At 37.9% G+C, this 15,597-nt stretch overlaps 1 protein-coding gene across 1 annotated transcript in view; it reads left to right on the top strand.

Moving 5' to 3' along the window:
- IL1RAPL1 (interleukin 1 receptor accessory protein like 1) overlaps window positions 1-15,597 on the top strand; it is a gene marked incomplete at both ends in the record, with an annotated part of 653,301 nt that overhangs the window by 362,007 nt on the left and 275,697 nt on the right. The gene's annotated exons all lie outside the window — the stretch shown is intronic.

Below are 15,597 nucleotides of genomic sequence, written 5' to 3'. Positions count from 1 at the left end.
AGGGACTTCCCTCTGCTTCTGAATATAGCATACCATCTTGCTGTCTGAAACCACCACAGATGATATTTTTTATTTAAGCCAGAAGTCTAGCTGTGCAGGGAAACTACAGCAGAAAGCTGTCTTAGAGGAACCTGTGTGCTAGAAGAAGCAGCCTGTCTTTCTGATTATGCATTTCAGCAGATTGTGGTGAAATTCTACTCTGTCAACAGAATAAGCCTATTTCTGTCAAATGTTCAGTGCAGCCTTCAGTCACAAAGTAATGATGAGCTATCACTGAACTGCTACAGGAAACAGAACTCGGTTACACAGGTTTCACACACACACACAAAAAAGTCAATTCTGTTCTCTGGAGGGAAATGAATAACTCTTGATATGAAGCATTATCAGCTTGCACAACAATTGTGAAAATCTGCTCAAATAAGTAAAATCTACCCAGAATTACCTTCTTGTGTTCAGTCTTTCGTCTCTAGAACTGGTAGCTTACAATTAGTTTAAAAAGGAGGGACAGTGTCCTGAAATTCAGGAGCTTTCTGAAACTAGACTCTAAATGCTTACAGCTGAAGTATAACCACAGGATATGGCTTTTCTTTCAAACTTACATATTTTTTTAATAATTGTGTATGGTGATGCTCTCAAGGAACACCTTTCAAAAATCACAGTTTATAGGATTAAGTCATCCTAGTGGTTTGGTTTAACTGGGTAGTCTGCAATGAGAAGCTGCAGGAATAATTAATAATCAAATACTATAGTCATACTGAACCCCCATCTTGCTGTAATGAGTAATACTCATGTGCTAGTAGTACGTACAGATGTAGTTTTGTTTTGGTTTATTATGTTTTTTGCAGTTTCCCATGTTTACAATGAAAGTAATATCATGAACATGCATTGCAAAATAGCTGTAGAAGCTAAAAAACACATGCAACCAGGAAAGCCTTTCTCATACTATATTCCTATGAGTGGTTTTTATCCTGTAAAAATAACTTTGTTTTATAACTACTTTATTTTCATAATAATAGACTGGGTTGCTGTCATGCTAAAGGGCTTTTGAGGTAATGCTGGCATTTATCAGAGGTATTGTATGGTAAAATTTGAACATATTTTTGAGTTCTGTCCTTCTTACATAAAAATGACATGTTTCAGTTGTTTTGACTTACGAGGAATGACATTCATTCCTTGATTCAAATATGTAGATAATGTAGAAAACTTCCATTTATTGTTCCACTTTTGATAACAATTCTTTCATTTCTGAGGCAGTTTACATTTCAATATCTATATTTGTGCATCTTGCTAATAGCTGTTCTACAACCATTGGTATTTTGTAATGATTGAGATTCAGAAATTGGCTGTTTCAAAAATTAAATATAATAACAGAAGAAGTGTGTAATTTTATGTGGATGCTTAAAGAAGGTGCAAATAAATTCTTAAGGGCCAAATATTCTGTTGTCAACACATTGTACTGTAACATATAATACTCTTGGCTGACATCAATGCATACGTGTAAAAAGGAAGAGTCTACATCTATAGATTGAAGTCCATAGGACTTCTGCTATTGATCTCAGTAGCAGCAAGGGTGTCTCCTAAATTTCAACCAGCAGAAGGAGGAAGCGGGGTGTAATATGAGGGCTTGAAAATCATGTTCCTCAAAACATTCGTGTTGCATCAGTGCCTTGCACACTTGAACAAAACCCTTTCCTTGCATGTTTTCTTTGGTGCACAGCTTGTGTTCTTATTCAAGATCTCAGCATTTCAATGTTAGTCTTTATCTTTCAGTAACTGGAAACTGAAATATTTATGAGTTATCTTTCTCCTCAAAAAAAAAAAAAAAATGGGAAGAGAAAGAAATTATACAGAAAGTTTCAGTATTATGGAGTAGCAGTTGCTAATCCACAATTACAATGGAATATATCCCATTACAAGCCTTGCAGAAAAACACAAACAACCCCGAAGTAACTCAGTAGCTCAGAAAGAATCAGCTTTTTCTTTGGTGTCATTTTTTGAGGTTTTAGTTTTGGTGGGGGTTTTTTTTGTTTGTTTGTTTGTTTGTTTGGGTGTTTTTGTTTTGGTCTGATTTGGGGTTTTTTTTGGGGGGGGGTGTTTGGGATTTTTTTTGAGGGGTTGGGTTGTTTTGGTTTTTTTTTTAATAGAGTCTCTCTCTTTTCTTACAGTATGATTCTTCTGGTGACATTTACAATTATGATACCCTGAAATGTTGCCTGGCATTTTTGCTGCTATTTTATATTTGTTTTGTTTGTAGTAGCTCCAAAACTAGCCAGCTTAGAAATTAAATATTTCTGTTATTTTCTTGGCCACTGCAAAAATGAATGTTTTCAGGATATTTAGGACTTGAGGAAGTTATATTGATACATTATATATTTATGATAGTATAATGAAATACATCTTTGAAATAGTTTATTGGGGCTAAAATGGTAATTAAAAAGAAAATAATAACTAAAAAAATAATCAGAAAAAATACTACTGTGAAACTGAACATTAAGAAAAAGTCTTATTTCCAGTTTTCTAGGAAGATGCAGAAACTGATTAGACATGTTATGTGCCTTTGCTTTAGTTTTTGGAAAGTTTTGGAGAATCATTAGACAACAGGATTACCAGAGTGTTCTCCAGGGTGAACAACCCCAACTCTCTCAGCCTTTCCCCATAGGAGAGGTATTCATCCTTCTGATCGTTTCTGTGGCCTTCCTCTGGACCTTTTCCAGCAGGTCCATATCTTTCCTGTACTGAGCAGCTTCTCATCTATCTGGTTACTGGATCAGCTGCTTCTAACAAAGACATCAAGAGTGCAAGCAGAAGCCCTGCTTCTGAATAAATAGAGAGGAAATAGCTATCTAACCCAAATTGTCCTGAATATTGAATTACTTGCAATAGATATGAATTTATCAAAAAAAAAAAAAAGACAAAATATTTAATCCATACAGGAATTTACAGGTTTTCTTTGTTCTTTCCCAATCAGAAGAAAATAATTGTGACTGAAATAGATTGCAGAATGTCACTTTAAGGGGGTTTAAAACTACCCATGACCACCTTCCCCTGTAAGTGGGGAAATGTCACTCCTTCACCTGTAAATTTGATGGGTTTGTTACTGTCCCAGGAAAGACAAGATCCTTGAACCCGATTAGCTTGTCAGAGCCCTTTGCAGGTGTTTGGTCAGACAGCACATCATTATAAGGCAGTTTGACTATCTTATTCAGGGGGCACAGTAACAGAGTCACTCACTATGTTAGAAAAAAATTTAAAGGAAGTTTTTATGCTGATTGTAAGTCAATTTAAGACTCTGGAAACTCACACAAAATAGATCTTCACTAAGAGTTGTATTATATTATTTTGTGACAGGTTTAAGGTTTGAAGATTGCCAGTGACAATATGATATACTAGCTGCAAGAAAAAGCATGAAAATAACATATAAAGCCATCTGAAATTAAATGAAATGCGAATAGATTTTAGCTTTTACCCAATAGGCATCACTGTGTGGGTAGAAGGCAGATTCAGCCTGTTGATCCCAGCAGTTGCGTGGAGTCTTCCCTCTCATTTTTACCCCCTTAATTTCTCATATTTATGCAATTTAATTAAAATTAGTAACTCTCTCTAAGCCTTCCACCTTTTGCCAGTTGTTCAACTAACTTGCACAGGAATACATAACTAATTGTCTAACTACTCATGCTCAGGGGAGGGTCTTCCAGCCTGGGCAGGGGTCTTTTGACCTGTGGGTGTGTTTTTTAGTATTAAAATGAGATTATAATCAGGAAAGTTCAACAAAAGGACACCTAATAGTATTTTTCTCACTTGCAAAAAGCGTATTTGGACAGTTTTCCTGGAATTGTCAGGATGTAGCAGACTTCAAGTCTTTCTTGATTGGAGGTTTGTTAATCTTATTTTTCTCAGTCTGTTTTCCTCAGTTCTGTTTTTCTCAGTCTGCCTACAAGGCTTAAACCCCTTCAGCTGTCGATTCTCATAATGAATCACTGTTGTTTCTTGGGCCTTCTGACCATTTAAGAGGCCATTGTGTCTGTTTAGGCTCCTTCACAGTAATACAAGTCCAAATTTCTTATCTAAATACCTATGGAATTTTAATTGTATATGATTATAAGGTTAAATATATTGTTATGGAGCTTAAATTAAACACAGAGCTTGAGCATGTGCCTATGGCATTTGAGTGGCTCTAGTGATATGTATTTTTGGTGTGAAATTCTCTCACTTTACAATACTTCTTTGTCATCTGCTAGTGATGTTTATCAGTACATGGCATCTTCATGTTCCCGCACTTGCAGAGAAGATAAAAGAGCCTGACCACAGTGTCTTCACTCCTTTCCACTCTCTGTTCAGTTTATCTCAGCATATGCCAAGGTCACAGGGTTGCTGGGAAGCTACCATAGGGTAGATTTTGTGCATGTTAACCTCATTCCATCCCAGAAGTAGCAGCTACATTTTCTTTAAAAAGCTAATTTTTTTTTTAAATATTGTAACATAACTTGAAGGATTTGAGGCGGGGGGAGTATCTTTAATTTTCCCCATTATTCCACACAGGAATAAAAATATGGAACAGAAAAATATAGTACCTGAATGACAATATAAGTTGAATTCAGAAGGAGTTTATATATTCATTTAATTCTACACCAATTATACAAACCAGTGGTACTGTATTTATGAACTGAACCAAACTGTTATACAGCTATTCTTATATTTAGATAGTGAGGAATTTGGGGGTGAAGCTAGGTCACAAAAAGCCATAGATAATTAAGCTGGCAGCACCAGCCCATCTGAAAGCTGCAGCCTGCTACAGGAAGAAGCAGCCAGACAAGCCAAAGTAGAGATTCTGCATTTCTGTCAAATGAAGTGGATTTTTCTGTGAGATCACCACCAAGAAACGGTATCTGGGAGGTCTCTCCTACCATCCCTCACATATCTGTGCTGACAGGCACTGTTCAAAGACACTGACACATAGAAGTTGGGCCAGTGAGAAAGAAGAGGCGGTGACTTTGAATTATCTGAAATGTATTTAGAATTGTTCAGTTTACATTTTAGGTTTCTCAAACCTAAATAAAAAAAAAAAAGTGAATATAAATGTGTAAAGGAAAACTCATTTCTGTCAAATTAAAATAGCTTACACAGGCATGCTTGCATTAGGTGAAATTATTCAAGGCTTTCTATGCATAAATGCTTTCATACATTCACGTTGCCACTGTTCACATGCATTTGGATTTTCATGTCTGGATATTCTGGATGATTCATGATTCTGAGGATAAGAGCCCTAAAACTTTTTTTAAAATTTTTAATTTTAAAAAATTAAAATACATAGTTATGGTGTCTGGCACCTATCTCTGCCTTTATTCTCGTACCTCTTTGTTCATTGAGGCAGCTGAAGCCCCTGTAGCCTTTTAATTTTTCACCTCAGAGTTATTTACCTTAGTGGCTGATATAGTATGGTTTCATCTATTTGAAACTTGAGGCTCTGCTGAATTCTGAGATGTGTCACATTCTGATTGGGGCTGGCCACTGGAGATGGAAACCTGTCATTGAGAGGAGTGAAAGTGCACAGCTGTTGTTTTTTTACATTATGTTAAGATCAGGAAAATAAGAATGAATTTATTTAGGGTTGCTGCAGAAGAAGGGAATTACTCATTCTTTAAGATGGAATCTCAACTTGTGTTTTGAGAGCCTTGCAAAGAAAAAATGTGCCCCTCTGGTTGTCCTGGCCTGTCCAAGAAATTAGTTCCAAAGGATCCTTCAGTAATGTTTAACTAAAATGGCTCACTGAGCTGTTTTGTTCTCTGAAGCTGACTACTTCTCTACGCTTTTGAACGTGTGGACAGAAAGATGGCTTTTAGTACCTTTAAGGGCAAACAGGCAGACTGAAAAGAAGCTCTGGAGGCTGGACTGAGAAATATCACTTCCAGTACTGGGTAGAGTAGGTAACTGGGGTGGGTGGAAGTGCTTGCTTGCCTATATTTGGCTTCAGGGATGCTGTTGATGTGAACATAATATGAATACAATTTGAGTTCTGGCTTCTGTTGCCTGAGCTTCCATGCCTCTGATTTTCAGCAACAGCCTGAAGCAGATCAGGATCAAATTCTAGAGCTCAAAATTAGAGCAAACTAAAAAATATTTATTGTGTTGATACAGACCATACTGGGGAAGTTCTGGAAACTATTTTGTTGTAAAGCTGTTCATGTAAGCACAGTCAAAAATAGTTGATAGGTAAATTTTCTATGTACTTTATGGTCCTTGGATGAAAGACACATGAAAATTTAATTACATTAATTTGTTTATTGATCTGTTTCTTCAAATCCTGCTTTGTTTTCAGCATGTGAATTTCCTATTTGGGAATTCTGGACTTCCTCTGTGGTATTCACTTATATAAATTTCATAAAGTTCTTGAACTTTTCTAAAGTTCTGCTTTGCCAGCAGGTTAAGTATTGTCTAAGATTGACTCTTCTGCAGAAACTACTTGCTTTGTGTTCCAATTCAGTGTGCACGCGTCAATGCATTAATCTATGGGATGACATGCTACTTGAGAGACCTTCTCTCTAATTCTGCTTCTGATAGAGAACTGTTTTTTCTTCATAGGGAAGTAAGTGTAAAACAAGAATAATTAAAACTGTTTCTTAACAACTGTAACAGTTATAAGTATTGGAAATACTTACTTTTTTAAATTGAGAGTTTTAATGCAATGTCATAGAATTATAGAATCATAGAATCATAGAATAGTTAGGGTTGGAAAGAAACTTAAGATCATCAAGTTCCAATCCCCCTGCCATGGGCAGGGACACCTCCCATTAAACCATGCCACCCAAGGCTTTGTCTAACCTGGGCTTGAACACTGCCAGGGATGGAGCACTCACAACCTCTCTGGGCAACCCATTCCAGTGCCTCACCACCCTCACAGTAAAGAACTTCCTCCTTATATCCAATCTAAACTTCCCCTGTTTAAGTTTTAACCCGTTACGCCTTGTCCTGTCACTACAGTCCCTAACGAATAGTCCATCCCCAGCATCCTTGTAGGCCCCCTTCAGATGCTGGAAGGCTGCTATGAGGTCTTCACGCAGCCTTCTCTCCTCCAGGCTCAACAGCCCCAACTTTCTCAGCCTATCTTCATATGGGAGGTGCTCCAGTCCCCTGATCATCCTCGTGGCCCTCCTCTGGACTTGTTCCAACAGTTCCATGTCCTTTTTATGTTGAGGACACCAGAACTGCAAACAATACTCCAAGTGAGGTCTCACGAGAGCAGAGTAGAAGGGCAGGATCACCTCCTTCAAACTGCTGGTCACGCTCCTTTTGATGCAGCCCAGGGCATGGTTGGCTTTCTGGGCTGCGAGCACACACTGAAGCCGACTCATGTTCATTTTTTCATCGACCAACACCCCCAGGTCCTTCTCTGCAGGGCTGCTCTGAATCTCTTCTCTGCCCAACCTGTAGCTGTGCCTGGGATTGCTCTGACCCAGGTGTAGGACCTTGCATTTGGCATGGTTAAACTTCATCAGGTTGGCATCAGCCTACATCACAAGTGTGTCGAGGTCCCTCTGGATGGCATCCCTTCCCTCCGGCATATCAATGGAACCACACAGCTTGGTGTCATCGGCAAACTTGCTGAGGGCGCACTCAATCCCACTGTCCATGTCACCGACAAAGATGTTGAAGAAGACCGGTCCCAACACCAATCCCTGAGGGACACCACTCATTACTGGTCTCCAGCCGGACATTCAGCCATTGACCACAACTCTTTGCGTGCGGCCATCCAGCCAGTTCTTTATCCACCGAGTGGTCCACCTATCAAATTGATGTCTCTCCAATTTAGAGCCAAGGATGTCATGTGGGACAGTGTTGAAGGCTTTGCACAAATCCAGGTAGATGACATCAGCTGCTCTGCCCCTGTCCATCAGTTCCGTAGCCCCATCATAGAAGGCCACTAAATTGGTAAGGCAGGATTTCCCCTTAGTGAAGCCCTGCTGGCTGTCACCAAGCACCTTGTTTTTCGTGTGCCTTAGCATACCTTCCAGGAGAATCTGCTCCAAGATTTTGCCAGGCACAGAGGTGAGACTGACTGGTCTTTAGTTCCCTGAGTCATCCATTTTTCCCTTCTTGAATATGAGGGTTATGTTTCCCTTTTTCCAGTCATCGGGAACTTCACCTGACTGCCATGATTTTTCAAATATGATGGCCAGTGGCTTAGCAACTTCATTCACCAGCTCCTTCAGGACCTGAGGATGTATTTCATCAGGTCCCATGGACTTGTGTACGTTTTGGTTTTTAAGATGGTCTCGAACCAGATCCTCTCCTACAGTGGGCCTAGGGTCATCATTCTCACAGTCATATGAGAGTTTCAAGGAGTCTAGAGAAGTGGCATCAGTTTGCTAGCAAACAGCCTTGAAGCAATAACCTAGTGATGATTTTTCTATTTTTAGTGTCTGCTTTCAAGGCATGTCATACTTATTCCCATTTTTGTCAGGTAGATATGGAAAATACTTACGGAGAGTAATCTTTTTCATGTGCAAATGTCATTCTTCTAATATCTATAATAAATATTAGAATTGCTGGATATTTCTGTCCATATCTACCTTTAATGAGTAACTCATAATGGATCATGAGAAATAACTTCTATTCAGACAAGAACACACTCATGCAGAGTTAGCAGGCGATAAATATCTAATCATTCAGAAACAAGACAGAAACCTTCAAGGGATAATCTTTATTCAGCTGCATAACAGCTAAACAGCAGAATCCAATGTAACATTTCGGACTGAATGATAGGATCTGTCCTCCTCTAGGTCTAGTTGAGCTATAGGTTGCAGTTGTGCTAATTCATCAGTCAGAGAGAGAACAAGGGAGAAGCCATTCAGCATCTTTGTTGTTTCCAATAATACGGTCAGTTTCGTTTCTATAAAGAAGGTGGATTGCATTTGCAAAAGGGATGATGTGGTGGTAAAGATGTTCCAATATTTGATGACCTTGTGAGTCATCAGGACGTATTAACACTCAGTTGTTCCTGAACTCAGAACCCCATGAAGGCACAGCTGCTTGGGCACACACTGCTGGTAGACATAATTTTAAGGGCCTCTGGCTTCAATAAATAAGCTTTTTTCTTTCATTCATTCTCATACAAACTATTTTTTTTTTCTGTCCCTTTTGTATGAATCCTTGGAAGAAGTATTTTGATTTAGCAGTTCCCCTCAACTGCCTGCCAGTGAAAAAAAAAAAAAAGCAAACACCCCCCTCCCCCCCCCCCGAAAACAGATGTTCTATGAATAATAATATATGTAGCTTTGCAGAGGAAGACCTGAGGGTCCTGATGGAAATAAAGTTAAACATAACCCAGTACTGTGCCCTTGCAGCAAAGAAGGCTAATGATAACCTGGGCTGCATTAGAAAAGCTATTGGCAGCAGGCTGAGGGAGGTGAGCCTTCCCTGCTACTCAGCAGTCATGAGGCCACACCTGGAGTAAGTGACCAGTTCTGGGCTCCCCAGTATAAGAGAGACATGGACAGACTCTAAGGAGTCCAATGAAGACACACAAAGGTGATTAAGGAATTGGTCCAGCTGTCCGATGAGCTTACTAATACGTATAAATACATGGAGGGAGTGTGCAAAGTGGATGAAGCCAGGCTCTTTCCAGTGTTACCTGGTGAAAGGACCAGGGGCAATGGTCACAAAATGAAATGCAGAAGGTTCTGTCTGAACATCAGGAAACACTTCACTGTGAGGGTGACTGAGCCCTGGTGCAGGATTCTTAGGGAGAATGAGGAGTCTTCATCCTTGACAATATTCAAAAGCTGTCTGGACATGTTCCCAAACAAACATCTCTAGGTGACCCAGTTCGAGCAGGGGAGTCAGTCCATATGACCTCCTTCCAACCTTACACGTTTTGTGATTCTGTGATTCTGTAAATGAAAGAAATAGAAGAAATAAGAAAACTCTGTTAACTTGTCATTTTCCAAGTAAGCCATGTACTGCATTTCTGCTATTCTGGCACATGGTGCTAAATAAGGTATAAAATTTACTCTTCTTCATGATCATTGGTTCTTCATGATCATTGGTGATGGCAAGTGCCACCACTTCTTGAATTATGAAGCAACAGTCTACGTAGAGGCATTTCATGCAAGGATATTATCTCCCTGCTACAGTTTGTAGAAAGCTAAAGGGATTTGCAGCTATAAGGGTACATTCACAAGCTCTTCATACTGTTGTCTCCTTTGGGAATATATGTAGATCTGCTGCAGAGAAAACATTTCTTATCATTCTGACATGTCTCCATTTTAGTGCTTTATGACTCAATGACCCAAAATTTCTTTGCTAACAATCCTGGGAGGCCACACAGAAATAAGTACCTAATTTAGCACTAAATTTGTAAGTAGCACTAAAATATTAATATATTATTAAATTCAGACTAGGGATAATCCATAGTGTACTCACCTTATATAATTTGTGTAGTACAATGTTTTTTTCTGATTGATTCCCATTCTTTTTAGCCACCTGTAACTTTTTTACCTGCAATCATATTTAAGTGCTATACTCTGAAGAATTCATATACTAAGTATTTTAATATAAAATAGTTTTAAAAAATGGAATTTGTTTGCAGTGAGTAGCATATAGGTATAGCATTAATATGCTTTAGAAAATTTTTAAATTATAATTTTCTTAAATCACATACTCTCTCTGATTAGTTTTACAATTAATGGAAACCCTAAGATACTGGTATAACTGATTTATACATGTATACATATGTATACATACGTATACATACATATAGACACATAGAGTATAGGAATATATGTTGTAAGAATATGGGAGTTTTAAACTTATCTGAAAGAAAGTTTTAACTTCAAATAAAATGCATTTAGATACATATTCTTATACTGTAAGAGTAAAGTGTTACATTATAGGAGTATTTAGGCATTCCAGTGCTGTAAGAGTGTGACTTTTTATTTTATATTTTCCTTTGAATTTATCTGAAAGGAATCTTTAATTTTAAAGAAAATATTTTATGTGGAAATCAGTAAACATCATGCAATTTTGCCTTTCATGTAATTGCCCATACAAGTTCTTAATTAAGGTTGTCATAATTTTGTTCAGGTATTTTGTACTAAGAAAGTAAGGCTTTATTAAAACGTGGAAATCAATGTCAAATTGATTCCAACTCTCACAGGGGGATAAGTTTCACTTAGATATTAAAAAAGACAGAGGTCATGCAGAAAAGTCAATAACATAAAAGTTTACACAAAGGTTTTTTTCTAGCTTACTCACAAAAGAACCTTTCAGGTATAAGGATGAGAAAATTGAATTCCCTTTCTAAAAGCTAATTTGTATTTCATTTTTATTGTCCAAAGCATCAATCAGTAGCTCTCTCTGGCACAAGGAAACTGTTATTCTAACACAGAAGTGGGAACTTAGGATGGCAACATATACCACTTGTGGCAGAAGAAGATAAAATGTGGAAGTTTTGGCTTCCAAGGATGGAAGTAGGCACTAAATCCAAACAATATTTTCTGGTGTGACTAATTCAAACATAGTAAAATAAGTATTTTGCAAAGCCCTGGTATTCAAATGGTCCTGGAGTCTCATGTGCAGTGGGTTATTTCATTGTATCATGCACATAATTAGGTGATCCTTGAGAGAAGAAATCTGTGCTTATGTAATTCAGTTGAGGTCAACTGCAGTTTTCAAACTGGGTTGTTCCCTGGGGGTGTGGAAGCAGGAGATAATTTCTGAGACACAGAGGAAAATTCCAGCCAGCTTCTGTTTTTTTCCCTCCACTTTTATTCTCTCCTCCCCCACTCCTGCAGCACTGCCCCAGCACTTGCAGCTCTGTTGGCTCTAGAAGCTTTGTGGAAAAGACAATCTGTGATTTCAGCTATCAGGGCCAGGGAGCGTGGGAGCCATCCATCCCAGAGCTTGGGGAATAAAACCTCAAACCAACAGACAGGAACTTTGCATAAAAAGTTTGAAAACTGCTGATTTGTATAAATGGTCTAGAAGCCATAGACTGCTGAGGGCATCAGACCCTGCCACTAAGGGCAGTTCTGGCTGCAGTACCCACTGGCCTTCCTCTCTCACCACGTGGCCCAAGGCCTCAGCCATGTTCTTAAGCAACCCCACTGCTATCTAAAGGCTTTATAATTTTTTGCGCAAAACCTAAAGCTCACTAAGAGCCTCTGGAGCCACTGGCCAAGAGCGCAAGTAGCTTATCAATAACATGTTTTTGTTTTTCCCTTGAATGAAAGCTTTTCTCTCCAGCTTGCAGGCATCCCAATAACTCTAACAGAAGTTACTTGGACTGAGAAAGGACTGACTTGTGCCTACAAAACCATGAAAAAACTTATTAATGAAGTCAACAAAAGTTTTCCCCTGAAATAGGGTGGACAATTTATAGAAAGTAGATATTGACATCACTGGACAAGTTTACTTATTAAAATTTTCAATACTGTGAAGAAAAGACTTTTTGCAGACTTTCTTTTTAATGTCTAGTTTGAGAGGAGTTGAAAATAAATTTGCTTTCCCAACTCAGCTTGTATGGTGAGGGGAAACATAAAAGATTTTTTTTTTGCTTCCTGTTTGTTCTCCAGTTTGTTTACCATGGTAAATAGCATTATTATTATATATAGCATAACTCAGTACAAACAACTTATCTCTATTAGTACACACCTTGAAATTTTTCTACTAATTCTACTTTCAGTAAATTTAATTTGCTGTCATGGTGTATACTGAAAGAACATGTCTGCTCTGCTGCCAGTTATCTTCCTAATTTGCCATTGTGTTTAATATACCTTGCAAAAATACAGTGTAATGACAGGCTATGTACTACAAGTATTACATCCCTTGAAAATGGAGGAGAAATAAAGGAAATGCAGAGGAATGCAAAGACTTAAGATTGCTGTCTTAAAGGAAAAACACTGTTAAATGGGTCTGGCTGCATTTGTAGGTATCATTATTATACTATGGTTCCATCAGACCTTATTTAGAACTGCAGAAAGGTAGTGTTGTGCCTGATGATAAATGCCAGGATCAACAGAAGTCTGTTTGACCTGTTCACCTCTCCTTTGAATGCTGCATTTTTGTACTAGATGAAGATAGTCTTATCCTTAACACCTTTGCTGAGAGGAACTGCTTCTTTACACAATGAAAGCAATTTGGCTGCACTCTACAATGAAATAAAACAGGGGTAGTGGTGAGGACTTTCCAAAGAGCATTTCTTTCTAGTCCCAAAGACAGCGTGTCTTCTGTATACGTGGAAGATGAGTATACATGCTATATCTCCCTGAATTATCCTGCTGGTTAAGGGCATGGCACCAGAGTGGACAAGTAGCAGAAAGAGTCCCAGTTTCCTTCCTTCTGTCATGAATAGGGATGATGAGTGATGCTGCCTGGGGAGTACTGAGCTGTAAAAATCCACTGCCAAATTCTCTCTGGTGAGGCTGACAATTACCAGGTTTTATTCAGTGCAAGAAAAAGGTAGAGTTCCATAAAAGTCCTATCGTGCCCATTTTAGAGATCTATAGTATAACGAAATTATGCTTTAAGTGCTTAGTTCTCTAAGCAATTCCTTTAAATGTAGATATTGATATTGCAAGTAGTTTAGAGAAACTACTCTTGCTCTGCATGTGTTCTTTTCCCTGTTTCCCCCTTGTGTCTCGTCTTCCTCCTCCTCCTGTTCTGATAAGTTACTTGCTAATTTAATTTATTTTTAAGTTGTATTTGATTGAAATGGATTTGTTGTCTTAAACAAAAATCCCCAAATAGCTTCTTGATTCCTGTTTTTGTATGGTCTAGATTTTTTTTTTTTTTTTTTTTTTTTTACCCTCCGTAGTATATGCATGCTTGCCAGAGAGCTCTGCTTTGTGCTACTTTTTCTCCTAGCTGAGGGGCTCCACTCCTACTGTATCCACCATGCTCCAGCTGTTATAATCACACTTACCTCCTCTTTCTTCTTCTTCATTCCTACCTGGGAACTGTTTAATTTTCTTTCTCTTTTTCTGTTCTGTGAGCCCATTATCTTGGTTTTCTTTGCTCATACTGTTTGTGTTGCTCTGCCTTTTATATAATTCTTTTTAGTTTTGTATCACCCCTACAGCCTAGGTTTCTCACACAGAGTATGAAATAGGTCAGATTGACAGTGCAGTTAGTATTTGGCATTGCAATAAAAAAGTCTGTGTCACCAGGGGGCATCCTGTGCTTTAGATCCTTTGATGATACTTTGGGATTTTGAGAGAAAATTATGTGAGGGAACTCAGCTGACAAAGTATCCATCCAAACTGTTTCGGTACCTTATATCTGACATTTCAGAACATAATTACCTTATAGCCCAGTCAATTTGTGCTTCTGTCTGCAGGAGGCTTGTATCCATATGATTCAAATCACAGACACACAACTTGGAGTCATTAAATTCAAACATCGTCTTCAAACAATGGGTTTAAACGTTTTTGAGATATTTCTTCTTACAGAGCAGGAAGCCTAAGCTGCATCTGGTAATGAATCTGCTGTTGCAATGGAAGCTTGGATGTGCTTTAAAAGGAATTCTAGCTCTGGTAATTGACATTGCCACTGTTGCAGAGCAGAGCGCTTAGTAGACCAAAACATAAATCAGAATTTTTGGCCAATTCACTCTGAAGAATATGAAAAAAAAACCAAAAACCCAAACAAAAAAACAAACAAAAAAACAACCCACTAAAAAAACACAACAAAAACTACAAAAAACCCCCAAAAAACCCAAACCAACCAAACAAACAAAAAGAGGTATATGACAGTTTTTGCTTAACTTGCTTCTTCAGAGAATGGGTTTACAGTTAATTAGGTTTTGGTTTTTTTTTTTTTTTCTTTTTCCCTCCCAGCTCCTTTTGGAAATTTTTAAATTGTAAGATTCATTAACATGAACAAAACATAATGCTCAAACACATGGAAAGAAATGAAAGAGAATATTTAAAAACGTAAGTTGAGTAGCCAGTACTTCTCTGTCTTAGCTTCCTATGTATTGCTCTCTGTCATCCAATAATGGAATCTTCTTACCTATTTAGTGCACTCTTGATCTTCAGAGCTTGATGGTTTCTTTAGACCTTCATCCTATTTCCAAGGGATTGATCTTCCAAGAACAGAAAAACAATTTTTCCAATTTGGAAAAACTGATTTAGGTGACTTTTTATGATATTTTCAAGCCACATAATCAATAAATATTCCAAATAGAGTCTTAATGGGGGAACAACATAATGTAAAGAAATAACAATGTGTTCTTTAAAACACTACATGATTTTAAATTGCATGCATGGGTAAGAATGGTGATAGGTTCTTAGCTTAAAAGTAGCAAGAGTCATTCATATTCAGTGAATGTGAATCCATAATTTGTTTTGAATAAAGCTTAACTTCATTTGCTTTATACAGTCAGATTCTTGAATGGGCTAATAAATTATACTTACAGGTTCATTATAACGTCTTAATTTGTGTTTGTTTTCTTTACAAGTCCATGAATTAAGTGGATAGCTAAGGGTCATTCTGTTCCAGAATTTATAACTCTAAGAATCTTCTCTAATTTGACAGTTACTTACATATCTTTCTTTTCTGTAGAAAATTGGACTATAGGGTTCTTTGAATGATGTTCCTCTT

The sequence above is a fragment of the Psittacula echo genome (assembly GCF_963264785.1).
Source record: "Psittacula echo genome assembly, chromosome: 3".
Taxonomy (NCBI): domain Eukaryota; kingdom Metazoa; phylum Chordata; class Aves; order Psittaciformes; family Psittacidae; genus Psittacula; species Psittacula echo.
This window is presented reverse-complemented; position numbering and strand designations above follow the sequence as displayed.